This window comes from Anser brachyrhynchus, assembly GCF_964034855.1.
Source record: "Anser brachyrhynchus genome assembly, chromosome: 3".
Classification (NCBI taxonomy): domain Eukaryota; kingdom Metazoa; phylum Chordata; class Aves; order Anseriformes; family Anatidae; genus Anser; species Anser brachyrhynchus.
The window spans coordinates 112653603-112669765 of NC_137696.1; the positions used below are offsets into that span (position 1 = coordinate 112653603).

At 35.7% G+C, this 16163-nt stretch overlaps 1 long non-coding RNA gene across 1 annotated transcript; it reads right to left on the minus strand.

Annotated features, from left to right (window-relative positions):
• Positions 1-548: 548 nt before the first annotated feature.
• On the minus strand, positions 549-15677 carry LOC308193461. The gene is made up of 3 exons (XR_013949653.1): positions 15535-15677; positions 2509-2570; positions 549-2044 (listed from the first exon to the last, which is right to left on the minus strand). It is a non-coding gene; the product is annotated as an uncharacterized lncRNA (long non-coding RNA).
• Between the last annotated feature and the right edge of the window lie 486 nt (positions 15678-16163).

Here is a 16163-nt window from a genome sequence, read left to right on the forward strand (position 1 = left end):
TTTATTTTTTTTTTCCTTTTTCCATATTCTTAAAGACATCTGAGTCAAAAAGTTGATTTCTGAAACCATTAAATGCCCATCCAAAAATGATGTTAATAACAAGAAAGACACAATTATCACTACAAACTCTGTCCTTTTGTTTACAGTATTACTGTGCCAGATGGAGTGGTTTCAAATTTATCAAAAGCAATATTGTGCTTGTAAAGATCTGAGGCAAGCAAATAAACCCCAGAGACGGTGAGAAAATACTCTGAGAAGGTTTCAGTGAAAAAAAAACTATATAAAAATCACAACCACTTCTCCATGAAGCAACTCCCAGGCAATTGTCAGGGTGTTTAACTTGTGTGATCTGCTGACATCACTGGCCAAATAATACAGCTGAAGGTTAAGGGCTAGCCTACATAGTGCTTTGTCACCCTGCCAGATATGGAATACACCAACACTTGCTAGCATCAGTCCTCAGTAATTTCTGATGCATCCAGCAGAAGTATGCAGGACAGCACTAGCTCTTAACAGTATCTCTATAATTCTTGTCTTTTTGTTTTATCTTTCAGATGACTGGACAAAATAATTTCAACTTCTTTAGATTTTCCAGCACAAAGGAGTAGAAAGGCTTACAGGACCATGTCAGTTACTCTTCTTTAAAGTCTTATATCAACATTACTTTGAAAGTACATACAGAAATCAGAATATTTTAATAGAAATGTCAGATGTAATCCATAGCAGAATTAGACCATATTGTTTAAAGCAGCAGACCAGACTTTGCTATTGATGTTCAGCGTATGTATAGTTTCTTATTGTAATCATGTTATGGTAGGGCTAGCTGTTTGAGCATTTCTTGATCAATTCCTATTTTTAATTGCCTGAGTTTCCTGAGTGCTAGGGGAGCATGATTTCTTTACAATAGAAAAAGAAATATAATGTGCCTTTTTATTAATAATAATGATAATAAAACATTAAAGGTAACTTTAATGCCATTTTTTTGTGGTAGTGTATACCTCTGGGTATGATGGTATAGAATTTATGAAGAACACTTTTCTACGGATGAAGCAAGATGAAAATGACAAGTGAAATAAAAGCTTTATTCTGAGCAAAGCATCTATTTTTCATGGCTTGCTCATAAACAGAAGATAATACAATCATTTTGCTCATAAAAGTCACTGGAAACTACGACTACTTTTTGATGCTATTCTGTTTATCATCTTCTCACTTTGAGGATGAATGTCAATGGTTGAGAATCGGTGTCTCTCTTTTATTATTTGTTTTGACCATCTTTGTTTAACCATGGAATAAATTTATGGATGTTTCCATTGGTCCTAATGATTCATTTAAATATATTTTCAATTCCGTTATTCATTATTCATTGTCTTTTACAGCTTAATGTCAATAATGCGTTAAGTCAGTATGAAACTATAGTTTTCCTAATTCTCATTTGCTTCCTATATCTGTTACCGCATATTTTAATTGCAGCCTTGATGATCTATGCAGGACAAGGAGGTGATCTGGGACAGCCAGCATGGCTTCACCAATGGTAAATTATGCCTGACCGATCTGGTAGCCTTCTATGATGGAGTGACTGTATCAGTCATCTACTTGGACTTCTGTAAGGCCTTTGACACAGGCCCACACGACATCGTAATCTCTAAATTAGAAAGATTTGAAGGGTGGACCATCCAGTGGATAAGGAATTGGCTTGATGACCACACCCAGAGAGTAGTGGTCAATAGTTCTATGTCCAGGCAGAGACCAGTGACGAGCAGTGTCCCTCAGGGGTCTGTCTGGAGACCAGTGTTTTTCAATATCTTCATCAATGACATGGACAATGCGATTGAGTGTACCCTCAGCAAGTTTGCAGATGACACCAAGCTGAGTGGTGCAGTTGATACCAAAGAAGGAAGAGATGCCATTCAAAGGGACCTGGACAGGCTGGAGAAGTCGGCCCATGTGAACCACATGAAGTCCAAGAAGTCCAACTGCAAGGTGCTGCACCTGGGTCACGGCAATCCAAAATAATCTTCATTATTTATGCACGATTTAAGAACACCTGAAGTACAAAAATGGTTTGGAAACATAAGGCACTTAACTGAATAAATGTTTATTACATTGAAAACAGTTGCTTGAATAAAAGTATTTAAATATACACATATATATAAAGTATTCTCTTCAGAAATATTTGTTCCTCTTCTCCAGAAATGAACAAAGAAGATAATATACATGTATGATCTGGTTATAAACACAAATGTTTTTGTTTAAGGCAACATTTTAAATCAGAGGAACTTCATTCAACCTAATAAGAAGCTAAGGGAATATGCCTGTGGCCTGTCTATCTAGGAAGAAACATCCCCAGGCTGGAGGGAAAAACATGATTTGTATGCCATATCAGACAAATGCAGAGCTGACATTGAACTAAACATCTTTTTTTGTTCTTGTTAGTATAGCAGGAATTGCACAGTGTTGCTCTTCAGGTTCTTACTTTTCCTGGTCCTTAGAGAAAGTCCAGATGCTCACCTCTATTATAGTTTCTCGAAGAAAACCTCTATGATCATTTTCTTCTTATACTGGCATTTAGACTGAAAGATGGAGACAAAGGAAACACATCTTACTGGAGCAGTATGATTTAAAAATGAAACCCATCAATCTGAAAAAAAAAAAATTCTTTTAAATATTAGTATCATTAGGGTTGTAACTGAGGAAGATCTATTTTAAGGGACTATTGATTTTTAAATGTTGGTGTTTAGCTTGCAGTTTCTGTTGTCTCTTCCAGGATGTGTAAGTAATTTCAATTAATCCTAATTACAGAGTAAACTTAGATCTATAGAGGATTTTACAATTTGTTTGGCTCTCAATAAGCCAAAAGTCAACACCACTTTTTGATGGGTTAAAATAGATAAGAAAGCACATGCTGAGACAGTGAAAGTGTTCTTGTTTAAATAACATGCAGGCTTTTAATCCAAGACTCTGAACATGCTTTGAAAATTGTGATTCAGGAAAATAAAAGCCCTGAACTACCACATTCTGATATGGTATAAAAACCAAAATGAAACCAGACTCAAGATGTACAAAAAGACATAGCTCTGGAAGAACATTGGAAAGCTAGGAAAACAAACAAACAAAACCTCAGTTTTATTCTTCATATGAAAAATTTGAATTAACTGTCAGAAATGCATAAATCACAATTTTCTATGACTGTTAACTTTATAGTGTGGTAATATAGTGGAATTATAGAAATTATTTTTAGAACATATGAGTTAAGAATTCTGTGTAAAGGAATGTAATGTAAATTCTTATCTTTCAGCAAAGACTAACAAACAGCTGGAGAATCTACATGCATGTATTCTCTTGTCACTTTTATAAATTGCCTTTGAAATAATTTACAGCTGGTATGTATTTCTACAGAAGTTCTCACTAAATTGCCTTTGGGTCAAACTGTTACATAGACTTTGTCTTGATTTCTTGTGAGACTATCCTTACATTTAAAGCTGAAATATCAAGAAGAAAAATACCAGCCTCAGGTTTAGTGTGCATAGCAATATCCAGTCTTTTCCAGAAAAGAACAGGAAGATCTACCCATATATATATTTATTCATAGATACTTACATTTACACATGTAGCAAAGGCATATGTAATTTATACCTACAAAGCTTAAGAAACGTTTTGTCTCTTTTTTTCATCCGATACTTAAAATGAGGACTGAATAAAATTGCTATTTGACTCAAGGATATTCACAGTAGAAAATCAAAACAGAGTGATTGAATACGGTGTCAATAAAACAATTTATGATAGACAGCATTATTTTCTTTATGACTCAGTGAGAATATTTTATAACTAGTATAACTCATTTGACTACAGAATGTATTTATTTGCATAGTGTTTTAAATGGCAATACTAATATCAATATGTATGTTTATGCACATACATATAAATATATATAATAACTATTTATATAAACTAAAACTCTTTAAGCTCTTAAACTCTTAAAAAAGCTCTTAAACTCTTTTAAGATCTCATTAGTTTGAATATTTTAATTCTATTTTTACAACAAAAATCTTAGCTTTTAGAAAGAACTATCTTGTAGTACAAATAGCGTATTCTTTGTAATATTACTTTTACAAAGAAGATTATACATAAAGAGATGAAAACACATGTTCATGATTAGACAAAGGTGTACAGCCCAGAGAATGTTTCTGGTAGTGGCCAGTATCAGAAGAACAGGGCAAGTATAAGGTGATGCACCAACACTATACTCCAAGTTTCTGACAAATTGCAGTTTAGGTGAAGAATGATGTTTCATCCTCTTACCAAATTTAATAACACTTGACAACTTCAGCACCATAAATTGACTTAAACACTTTTTAAATTTCAACTACACTTTCACTATCTACACCATACACCATTCTAAGTTCTACAACTGAATTATTTATCATGTTAAAAGACATTTTCTTAATTAAGTAATTAATTTTAAATTTTAATCTGAAGTATTTACTTGATAATGTTCCTACCTAAAGAGCTAATTTTTTTTATTTTATTTTTTTAACTGAGGACACAGAGGACTGGGGACTGATGTGGGCACCTCAACATATAATATTTTTTAGGTAAGCTTAACTATAGTGTTAAGAAATTAAAGTCAATGGTGTCTATAAGCTTCAATACGCTCACAAATGCATGAACTGAATTCTTTCTGCCTCTTCCTTTCATTCACAAAATGATATTATAATGATTGTTTCCTGCATTCCCTGGAAGTAAAGTATGAAGCAGACATTATTTTTGTAGCTGAAAAATAACGAATAACTTACTTATAAGGAAAAACAAAACAAAACAAACAAAAAACAAACAAACAAACAAACAAAAAATAAGCAAAGATCTGTAGAAACTAGAAAGCATGGACTAGGAAAGATATGGAGTCTTTTCACTGAGGTTCACAGGAAGATGGCAGGCAAAAACCTAAGAAGCATTTTCTTTGCACAGCTATGTCAGAGCACAGAGATGGACTCAGTCACTTGACAAAGTCCCTTTCAAATCCATTTAGTTGCATCTTTATATTTCTTAATAAGTCCATGTTGGTCTTTATCTTGATCTTTGTGAATCAAAGATAAAGAAGTTTTTATACTGCATTTTGGCATTCCAGGAAACCAGTCCCTAAAGAAATGCAAGAGAATTTTGTGTTAAATTAATAAGGCTTATCTGTAACATTTTTACAAGTGCATAATAAAAACCCTGATATGTGTTCTCCCTGCTCTCAGCACGGAATAAGCAATGCTGATCTCAAATATAACAATACAAGACTAGAATTACTATTTATTACAAATTGAAATGGAGACAAATTTAAATAAACTGCGGTTTCCAAGTTTTTGACTTAATACTGTAAAATTGGAGTGTCCTTGCATGTCTGCTCTGAATCATACCTTTGAAGGTAATGAGTAACCCCAAAATGTTGCTCAGCCAGGCTGCACAAGGTAAATATGGCATATGGACATCACACAGATGCTAAATGAAAAGCGTTAGAATGCACAAAGGTAAAGATTGGTAGAACAAGTCATTTTTCTTATTTTATTCCACTCCTTTAATTCTTCTATTTGACTCTAAATGTTCATTTGGAGAATAGAATGTTAGCTGTGATCCCTGATAAGTTGTATGCAATGATCATAATCATATTTAAGCTACCAGGTAGGATTATTTATTTTCTTCTGGGTTAGATACTCTAATAGTTAGTAGTTATACAACCTTACTGCAAGTGCCTTACTGTATTCTTAATCGATTCTATAAGTGTTTACCTTGTGCTGTCATAAGAAAGTTTCTTCTTACTGCCACTGAATAAAGGGTGATATTCCTGGTTCAGGAAAGAACCACATATGCTTAGCCTTATACACACACGTAGGCAGATTGTTGCTTTACACCCATTCTTTTGGCATAATGATTATATAATCCATAGATAAAATTGGGCACTTGGACCTCCAGATATTTATGGTTAAAGGTAATAATAACAACAACAACAACAATAATAATAATAACAATTACACCCTTACCAGTTTCTAATTTAAGCAAATGGAAACTTTACGTGATATATTTCTCAATTACGCACCAAGTATCAATATGTAGAAAAGCAGCAGTTTACAGAAAACCTGTTTCACTTATTGATTATTCTTACTTTTGCATCTTCAATAAGAAATTTAAAGATAAAGCAGTAGTTAATGCTCAGGCTACACCTTTTTATAATATGCTGGTGGCTGTTTTTTAAAGCCAAAATATTAAAAGCAATAAGTTAATATCAGACAAGAAATCATTAAATTCCCACCTTCACGCAGCTCAGATGAAAGTGAGAAAGAACATTCTGGTTGGGTTATTTCTGAGGTCATCCAAAGGAAAGTGACAAAGACTATCAGATGCATTTGATACAATTTATGTTTTGAGTCATTTGTATACTTTTATGCTTTTAAACTATGAGCACTCTCAGTCATTATTATGACTCCTGAGACTTGTAGTTTCATACAATTTCCTAAAAGTTTTTTATGGATGTGATCCTCAGCTCTGTGACAAGAAACTTTGGCAGAACAAAACTTAAGATCTCTTAATTTGGTCAAAATTATATGAAACTTCCAATCAAAATGTATGGTCTAGTTACAATTGAAAATTTTCAATTGCCTCTAAGCTATAGTCATGCATGTCAAAAACATAAGCATTTTGAAAATAGAATGTTAATTATGAAATTACCATACTAGTAACAGAGCAAAAAGATTTTCCATATGAAAATAGAAGTATGAAAAAAATTACTAATTAATTAATTAATTACTTTAATTAATTGATTAATTACTATTTAAGAAGTAGAGATATTTTATGACAGACAAACATAACAAAAGCAAGTAAACTGGGGGAAAAAAAATCAGTATCATAAGTAAGTTTAAAGTATGCTTGTTCATCTATTGCTGGAATCATAGATCTTAGGCTCAGTTCACTGATAAGGTAAAAGTATGGTAGTTAGAAAGCCCACACAGATTCCATCCTACCTATGCTTATATTACACTGTTATTGACATCCCAAATGGCAGGCAAGAAAGGATGAAAACTGGCACTTTTTTTTTTCCTCCTGCCTCCACACCTTTTTAGTCTTAAAATGGATTTCAATTACATAGTGGTTTTAAATTCTCTGGAGTCAAAAAGTTCAGAAAAGGAAGAAAGAAGAGTTTTACTTTAAGCCATGAGAAACAGACTGAAAAAAAGAAAAAAAAAAAAAAACAGGAAAAATTTCAACTTGATGCCCGAAGATTTAAGCATATATGCAAGCCTAACCTTGTGAACTGTAGCTGCGCCCACAAATCCATGGTCAATACCACCCCACATAACAAACAGAATGATAGAAATACTAAATACAGTGAAGATGTCTTTCTTTTTTCTTTTTTTCTGTCTTTTTATAGTTAACTTTTTCCCTTGCTTTTCCTTCTTTCCTTGCCTTTACTTTCTTTCTTTCTTTCCTTGCCTTTACTTTTTGTAAGAAAATGTTTTTGCCCTGTTGGAAATGCTTTTACTTCCAGTCATAAAGAACAGGACATTTTATGTAAAACCAGAATTCCTAAGAAGAAACCTCATCTCAGAAGCTTTTAGCTCACATTTTTCTCTACAGACACTAATCACGTTTTGCCTCTGATCATTCTTTTGAGGCACTGGGGATGTTTTGGCCTCGGTGAGGCTCCTGCAGTGCAAATGCCTACTACTGTAGAAGACAACAGTCTTCCTTTTAAAACAGTTTTGCAATTCAGTGCCATAGATCAGGTGATTGTACTCTTGGAGTACTGAAAGGGCTGGATTGAGAGCAGCCCTAAGGAGAAGGACCTGCGGGTGTTGGTTGACGAGAAGCTCAACATGACCCCGCAATGTGCGCTTGCAACCCAGAAAGCCAACCATATGCCAGGCTGCATCAAAAGTGTGGCCAGCAGGTTGAGGGAGGTGATTGTCCCCTTCTACTCTGCTCTCATGAGACCCCACAAGTACCAAGTTCAGCTCTGGAGGCCCCCAGCATAAGAAAAACCTGTAGAAGTGGGTCTACAGGAGGGCCATGAGGGTGATCAAAGGGGTGGAACACCTTTCTCATGAAGCCAGGCTGAGAGAGTTGGGGTTGTTCATCCTGGAGAACAGAAGGCTCCAGAGAGACCTTACAGTGGCCTTCCAGTACCTAAAGGAAAGCTGGAGAAGGAGTCTTTGTCAGGGAGTATAGTGATAGGACAAGAAGTCATGGTTTTAAACTAAAAAAAGGGTAGACCTAGATTACATATTCAGAAGAAGTTCTTTACTCTGAGGGTGCTGAGACACTGGAATAGGTTTCCCAGAGAAGCTGTGGGTTATCCATCCCTGAAAGTGTTTAAAACCAGGTTGAACGAAGCTTTGAGCAACCTGGTCTAATGGAAGGTGTCCCAGCCCATGACAGGGGCTGGAACTAGAAGATCTTTAAGGGTCCCTTTCAACTCAAACCATTCCATGATACTATGATTAAAAAAAAAAAAAAAAAAAAAGAGAGAGAGAGAGAAATGGAGCATATTTAAGAGCTACATGCAACCTAAATGGCCTTATAGCATGGTTTTAGCTGGGACAGAGTTAATTTTGTTTGTAAAAGCTCACACAATGCTTTGGATTTTTGATGAGAATGGTGATGATAACACACTGATGTTTTTAGTTGTTGCACTGTAGTGTTTACATAGAGCCAAGGAATTTTTTGCTTCTTATACTGCCCATCCAGGGAAGAGGCAGGAAGTGGGAAGGGAACACAACAAGGACAGCTGACCCGTACTGACCAAAGGGATATTCCATACCACAGGGCATCATGCTCAGCAATAAAAGCTGGGGGAAAGAAAAAGGAAGGGGTCATGTTCAGGGTAATGGTTTTTGTCCTCCCAAGAAACCGTTCCATGCAATGAGCCCTACTTTCTTGAGGGTGGCTGAACACCTGACTGCCGATGGGAAGCAGCAAGTGAATTCTTTAGTTTTCTTTGTTTGTGCACATGGCTTTTGCTTTCCTACTGAACTGTCTTTGTCTTAACCCATGAGTTCTCACACTTTTACCTTTCTGATTCTCTTCCCCAGCACACTTGGGGAGAGTGAGCAAAAGTCTGGGTGGTGCTGAGCTGCCTGCTGGGATTAAACCTAAAGACCTTAGGAATGGTATTGTGGTACAATAGGTGTAGTAAATGTTGAGGAAACACTAGCTTTGACTTATTAGCCATTTGTACTGCAAAATACCCACTCTTCTCTTTCCAAACTAAGCAATTCCAGTGACAATTTTCTCGTATTTTCTTCTCTGCCCTTCTGCCTTGGTCAGCTTCATTGAGCAGCATTAAGTCCATAGAAAATGCAAAATAGCTTACAAGAAAATAAAAACCTAAAAACAGACAAAGTGCCAAATATCTTCTGATGCTGGAAGCATCTAACACACTGATCATGTAATTACTTCCTAATTTCACTGTGTAGAAACCGATACCACCAAGCCCAGAAAGGTAATTCAACCTGCAACTTGTAAAACAAAGCTCAACAAGTTCAACTGTCACAGTTTGAATATATGTATTGAATGCATGACTGTTAAAAGCATCCAGCAAACTAAAGAAACCATGCAGCAGAGAATATGAGAAAAATATGTCTTCTATCTTACATAAGGCATGCGTTTTTTCTGGTATTCCATTTTCCAATCTGTCTGACAGCCTGCCTTGCCTGAGCATAAAAAGAAGAAATTAATAGTTCTTTTCTTTCTTTACTTTATGCTAATGTAATGCACACACTTCTCAATGACAAATGCAGCAAGATTTTAATAGCATATGAAATTAATAGGAAAAGAGACAGATCATTAAGAGAATGTTAAACTCAGATGCAGTCTGATAATGTAACTAAACCCTGTAACTAAGCCCTGAATCTAAGGCCAAATAAAATAAATAAATAAATAAATGTTATTTTGTATTCACTTTGAGAAAGCTCCAACCTCTACTGTGAAAAAAATTTTCCCATGTAAATAATATCATCCAAGTATATTCAGAAGCAGATGTTACGGCTGCAAAGAAATGTGAATACAACTTCAAGGTAATGTTGTATCACAGCAAAAATAAACATTGGAAGTCTAGAAAATAAACTTTCAGGACTATAAAATCTTTTTTAGCCTATATTTATTTCTATTTATATAATGTATATTTTAATCTTTATGATATAATTATAAAGCAGCGTATTAGTTTGTTCAGTTGCACTTTTATACCTTAACATATTCAAATTCTAAAATATGAGATATAAACTTTTAAAAGTAATTAAAATGTTACAACATATTCCTTTATAAGTTCTGCTTACTTTATGTTTCTTGGGATACCATGAAAAGCTAGAGCTTTGCAGCCATAACAGATGGGGTTAATTTTTATTTTATATTTTTTCCTCGTTAGAGAATAATGAAGCAACTGGGTAAATATCCTGGATTTTCTCTATCTTTACCTTGACATTAGTTAATCTGCCTCTTGAACTTTAATTTCAATGTAAACATGTAGACACATTTATTTACTAATCTGCCTATTCTGTCTACATTTACAGTTCATTATATTTCTTGTAGTAGGAACATTTAAGAAAAAAAAATATATTGACTAAATAAATATTTAATATCCTTCACTTTTTTTTTTTTTTTAATGCTGGTTTCACAAAAATTCACAAACAAATACTTCTTTCAAATGTCTATCCTATATGTCAAATTTAGGTCACTTAAGCAGCTTCCAGGAAAGATGACCACCTATAGTGTGACAAAATGGATACTATTTAGTTCCACTGAAAAAAAAGAGAAAATTGCCCTTTTCCAAAATGGACATTTAAATGGGCACTTTGGTTCCATAAAGGTTTGTACAAGTGTAAGTTTTTGTTTGTTTGTTTTTTAAGCATTTTAATGATCTTTGTATTATGATGTTGTTCTTTGATGCAAACAAAAATAATATTTTGTATCTCAAAAATAACAACAATTCCAAAAAAAAATCTATCCCGCCATGTTCCAGGCTATTTCATCAGTACCAAGCTCTATAACTGTATAACCTAAAAGAAGGATTCATTCTATCATTAAGATAATTAAAACTTTACAATTTCGGTAAGCTTTATTTCTGATACAACCTAACATGGGTTAGATATAAATAGCAGGTAGCACAGGTCCTCTGCTCTGGTTTTAACAGCTGCTGTTACAACCTGAATCAGGGCAGCTGCTCTGAGGACAAAACATCAATCTTATACACAATTCTGTGTGCTGAACATAAGGGTTACATCTCTAACAGTACACTAAACAGCGTCTGTGTCTAAATAGATCCACACAATGAAACTTAAATCCTTCTACTGGTCAATTATCAGAAAAGTCCCTAAACTTTTGGCCTAGGACAATTGATTCCTAAAATTTCCAGGTATGGTTTACATACAAGTTAACAGTAACATGCTGGATATAGGCTAAGAAAATGTAGCATGAAGCTAGTCAAATTCTGCCAGCTGGACTCAGAACTGGAGAAAAACTCTGGCACTGTTCAGTTTCTTAGTACAAACATAGCTGTGAATAAGTATTAATAGCTTCTTTTTTTCCTGTTAATTTCAGAACTGAGAGGAAAAAATAAAAATAAAATAAAGTGTATTCCTGGTGTCCTGGTAACTTGGTTTTAAGAGCAAGTCTTATGTAATCTCCAAAAATGCTGAGATCTGAATTGGTATGTGTTACGTGAGGCAAAGAAGCCCAGACACCTCCTCCAGCCGCTCCGACCCATGATTGCTCTTGTCCAGTTGCTGAGGCCCAGCCCAGAGCCCAGAGACCCAGGGTCTCTGCCCAGGCTGGGGGACGTGGCTGCCTCTTTCCCCTTTGCAGGTTCAGCTGGTGGCAAAGCTAAGCCTGTTTCCTGGTGACACACAGAGGCAGAGACTCTGTCACACTGGCATGACTGGCCACACAGTCTGCCCAGTCAAGGGTTGCCTTCAACAGGACTCGCATAAAACATAGGCACAGACAGCCAAGTCCCCTTCCTCATCTCTGGCTGTTGGAGACAGTTCACTAGTGAAGGTACGCACACAGCAGTCTCTAGGTTCACAATCACACACACGTTCATGGATCCCTTGAATACCCTGTACTGTCTGTCCAGTACCCCTGCCTGGGTCTGAGGCCTGGCAGGGGAACCAGTTTCATTCACACACACACAGGTCTCACCAGGAGCTGGCATGTAGTCCTTGCAGCACACATACACACAGAAGAGAGAGTGCAAATACAGAGAGAGAAAGAGTAAAGGAAAGATTTATTGAGGAAATATAAGAAGATAAGACAGACTGCACTGATCAGGCACAGGGCTCGGCCAGACATGCATGACCAGCCCCCTCTTACACACGACTGACCTTTTCATACCCTTTTCTACCTACCCCTCCTTTGTTCCTCCTGCTCTCCCTTCCATTGCACAAACCTCTAGGGGTTTGAAGAGCTCTGCTGTTTCTACATCCTTATGGTCCGTGTTCACAATCTTATTAGCTGCAAAGTCCAGGATGATCTTCTTGGAAATAGCACCTTTAGTTAGATAGCTCATCAACCAGTGTGATGAGGTTTGTTTCTTGTCATTGTTTCATTTTTGCTTTGTCAGGTCTGTGTCTCAACTTTTTGTTTACAGTGCCAACTTCTTTATTTCTATCATCCTGCTCCAGAGATCTTCACTCAGACAACCTTGCTTGAATCAATATTCCAACATTAACATCTCTTTCCTGACCAGACTTGGTTCCCATCATTTCCTCCCTTTCTTCCCCTTTGTTGCATTGGAGAAGGACATTAACCAGATACCCTGAAAGGGGCAGATGCTTTCCTTACAAATAAACTTACAGTATGAATAGTAGGCAGTCAGAAATAACCTTCACATCATACCTGGGTGTGTTATGAGGCACTAAGAGGAAAAATGTCTTTGAAAAGACTTTCATATAATTATTATTTCATTTCATGATTATTTTATCTTTGTAATAGGGGCTACTGGGACCATTATTTTGTGATATTACATAGAAAAATGTGAACTGTTTTAATTGCTCTCCTTTGCTGTCTTTTCCAGTTTACGTAACACCTTGGGACTTATAAAAGTATGAAACCATCCTCCCCATGAATGAATATTTAAGCAACACATTTTTTATTACAAATAAGCATTACTTAATATTGGACATGATGAAATAGATTATTTATTTATTTTTATCCCCAGACAATTTTTTATCAGCTTGGCAGCAGCACAGCAATGTAGCTCCCACTGGGGAAAACCGGCATTTAATCATCAGTGATTGCTAGAGGGACCTGACATTTTGCATCTCATCAAACTTTATTTCTGTAAAGATATCATGGTCAGTCCTTAGCCAAACCTGCAAATCTGGTTTGACCCCTCATGAAGGCTAATCAGATGCATTGAGACAAAGAGAACTGGAAATAGCAGAGACCTTGTGATAAAACATGGCAAGAACAGGGTTGCTGTCTCTATTTCAAGTCTGAGACACGGTAAAAGACATGTCAGACTTTGAAAAAAACAGAGAAGAGAAATAAAAGAATATATGAGTAAGTAGGTAAAGTGTAACAACCAAAGCATTCAATGTCGAAATGATCTCCAGTTATTTTTTATTATTTTTGCTCAGTTCTGCTACCTGCAGTATGCAGAGAAATCCTTGGAATGATTCAGGAGGACATGACCAATCACTGGTAGTAAAATGTGCACATTGGTTTCAGTTACTATGCTTTCACTTGGCAACAACTGTCCCGAGACAGGTAGAGAACTGCTGTATGACTCTGTGGACCAGTCCTATTTAAGGGTTCCCAGAGTATAAATAATAAACAATCACAGTAAAACACTTACACAAAGATCCTTTTTCTCCCCTTGATTCTTCTCTGAGGATTTCATAGCATTTTTGAAATGGAGAAGGTTAAAAATGGGCACAAAACAAAATCTTTTTCTTTCCAATCTTTAATCATAACAACCAACAGATTAGTGACATTTAACCTTGACTTTGTTATTTTCCTAATGCTGAGCTGGATTTTTTTCTGTTACCATGTACTATTAAACTGTTACTATATAAAGTAATGATTTCAAAAGAAAAGAAAGTAATGACTTTTTGAAAGACATCTCTCGAAATGGATTCACTGCCACTGAATTCAGAAAACCTTTTCCTTCCAGAAGATCTGAACAGTGCTGCAGGCTGATGCATTTTTTTTTTTAAAGTTACTGAGTATCCAAAACAGTTCTTTGACAAGAATGATAGGATTTACCCTCCTCTCCCTCTTCATGCTGTACGTACAATACAGCCCTTTTTTCCTCACCCTTGATCCACCTTTTGAAAGAATTTTTGTTTTGTTTTTTTTCTGCTTTATAATTTATCTGAAACCTCCCTCTGTGCTCTCCTCTCACCACATACAAATCCAATACTGACAAGCCAGCACAGTTTAAATTATTCACACTTCAGTGTACGTGAGCTGCAGTGCAACAATCAGTCGAGCAATCATTCCATTCATTGGTCTCTTCTGAACTTATTGATGAAAAATGCAAGAGGAAAACTAGAATTCTTTGTGGCTAATGAAAGCTTAAGTCTGAACAAAATAATTTTCATATAAGGATATAACACACACACACAAAAGAAAAACTCTTAGAATAAATGTATAAATGCATAAATAAACTAAAAACATTACCAAAAGATCATAGAACAATTATTAAGAACTGTTTTGAACATATGATATGGTAGCATAGAAAACTGAAATCACACTGAAATGTTCAAAATCTCCTTTGTTTTTTCTAAAAAGTTGCAAGATTTTCATAGCAAACTCCTTTAATTGACTTCTGCTTTACACGCCAGAGATAAAAAGAAGCTAGTGGAGACTGTAGAGGAGGTCAGGAAACATTTCTCTTCCACCAAAACAGTTCAGCTAACATAAAGCATGACAGTGAAAGACAGGTTTATACATCATAACATTTAGTACTGTGAGTCAATAAAACAAATGAGGTATCTTGTGATACAAAAAAGAAGCGTACACTTTAAGGTTGAATTTTGTAGAAAACAGAAGCATTGTTAAAATTCACCTTCCTCTAACATTAAACCTGACTACCATTTTTCTTGGTTTATGTAAATGGAGAGAAACTCCTGCATGACATATGGTAGCAATGTCAGGCCAGATGCATGTGGCAAAGTAAGCAACATTCCTTCAGAAGAAAAAGGGGGGGGTGGGGGGCTGGGCACTTATATTTATTTAAAAAAGAGCTTGCTCTTTTAGCCCGGATCCATGTCAAACATCTTTTGATCTAGCGATCTTCAGGTTACAGAAACAGGAATATCTATGATAGCTTATGCTGTCTAGTTATGCTAATATAGAAGCCAAGTCCTGGGCACAGGCTCAAGGACAGACTTCCTGCAGTTGTTCAAGTTACTTACAGGCAGATTTCCCAGTACTATTTAGCCCCTGCCAATTATCATTCTCTACCCTATACACTTCCCCAACAGTGTCCCAGAAAGCTTTGCACCCTGCAATGTTCCACGTGCCCTCAGACCTACACCCAGGACATGAAACTTCTACCTTGCTGCTTCAGGAATCTCTACTTCACCGTGTTTTCTCACAGCTCATCAGCTGAAGTCCCTTTAAAAGTAAGCCAATAGCAAACCTCCAATTTATTTGAAAACAACAAGACCCAAAGGTAGTAGATATGGGGGAGCATGTGACAAAACTAATGAGCAGACAGATAAAACTGTGTGCTGAGTGAGCTTTCTGTAGCTATTTAGAGCTACAGTGAAGTGAATGTGCTGTAGTAAGTTATACAAGAAGTTTGGTTGGAAGTTAGCTGAAAGAATTAAAGTAGGTTAATGGAATGGTCAAACAATTGTAGCTCTTTGAAAATCACCAAGTAGTAAAAACAGTGTTTAAAACTGAATAAAAATATCATTCCAGCTAAAAAGAAACTTCAAGTGAATTGAAAAACACTGAGTTGTTAAAACACATTTCAATTAGAAATTGTTAGAGCAACTATTTTGGTTCTAGTAGAAAAGATTATTTTTCTCTAGGTTGTTGCATCATTTTCTTTTGACATGTCAGAAAAGATCTGACAATACAATGAATTCAATGCAAGATCACAGATGGTTTCAGTTAAACAAAACTTGCATTGAGGGGTAAAAAAAAAACCTTGCTCTTGAATTTTTTTTTTGCAGAAA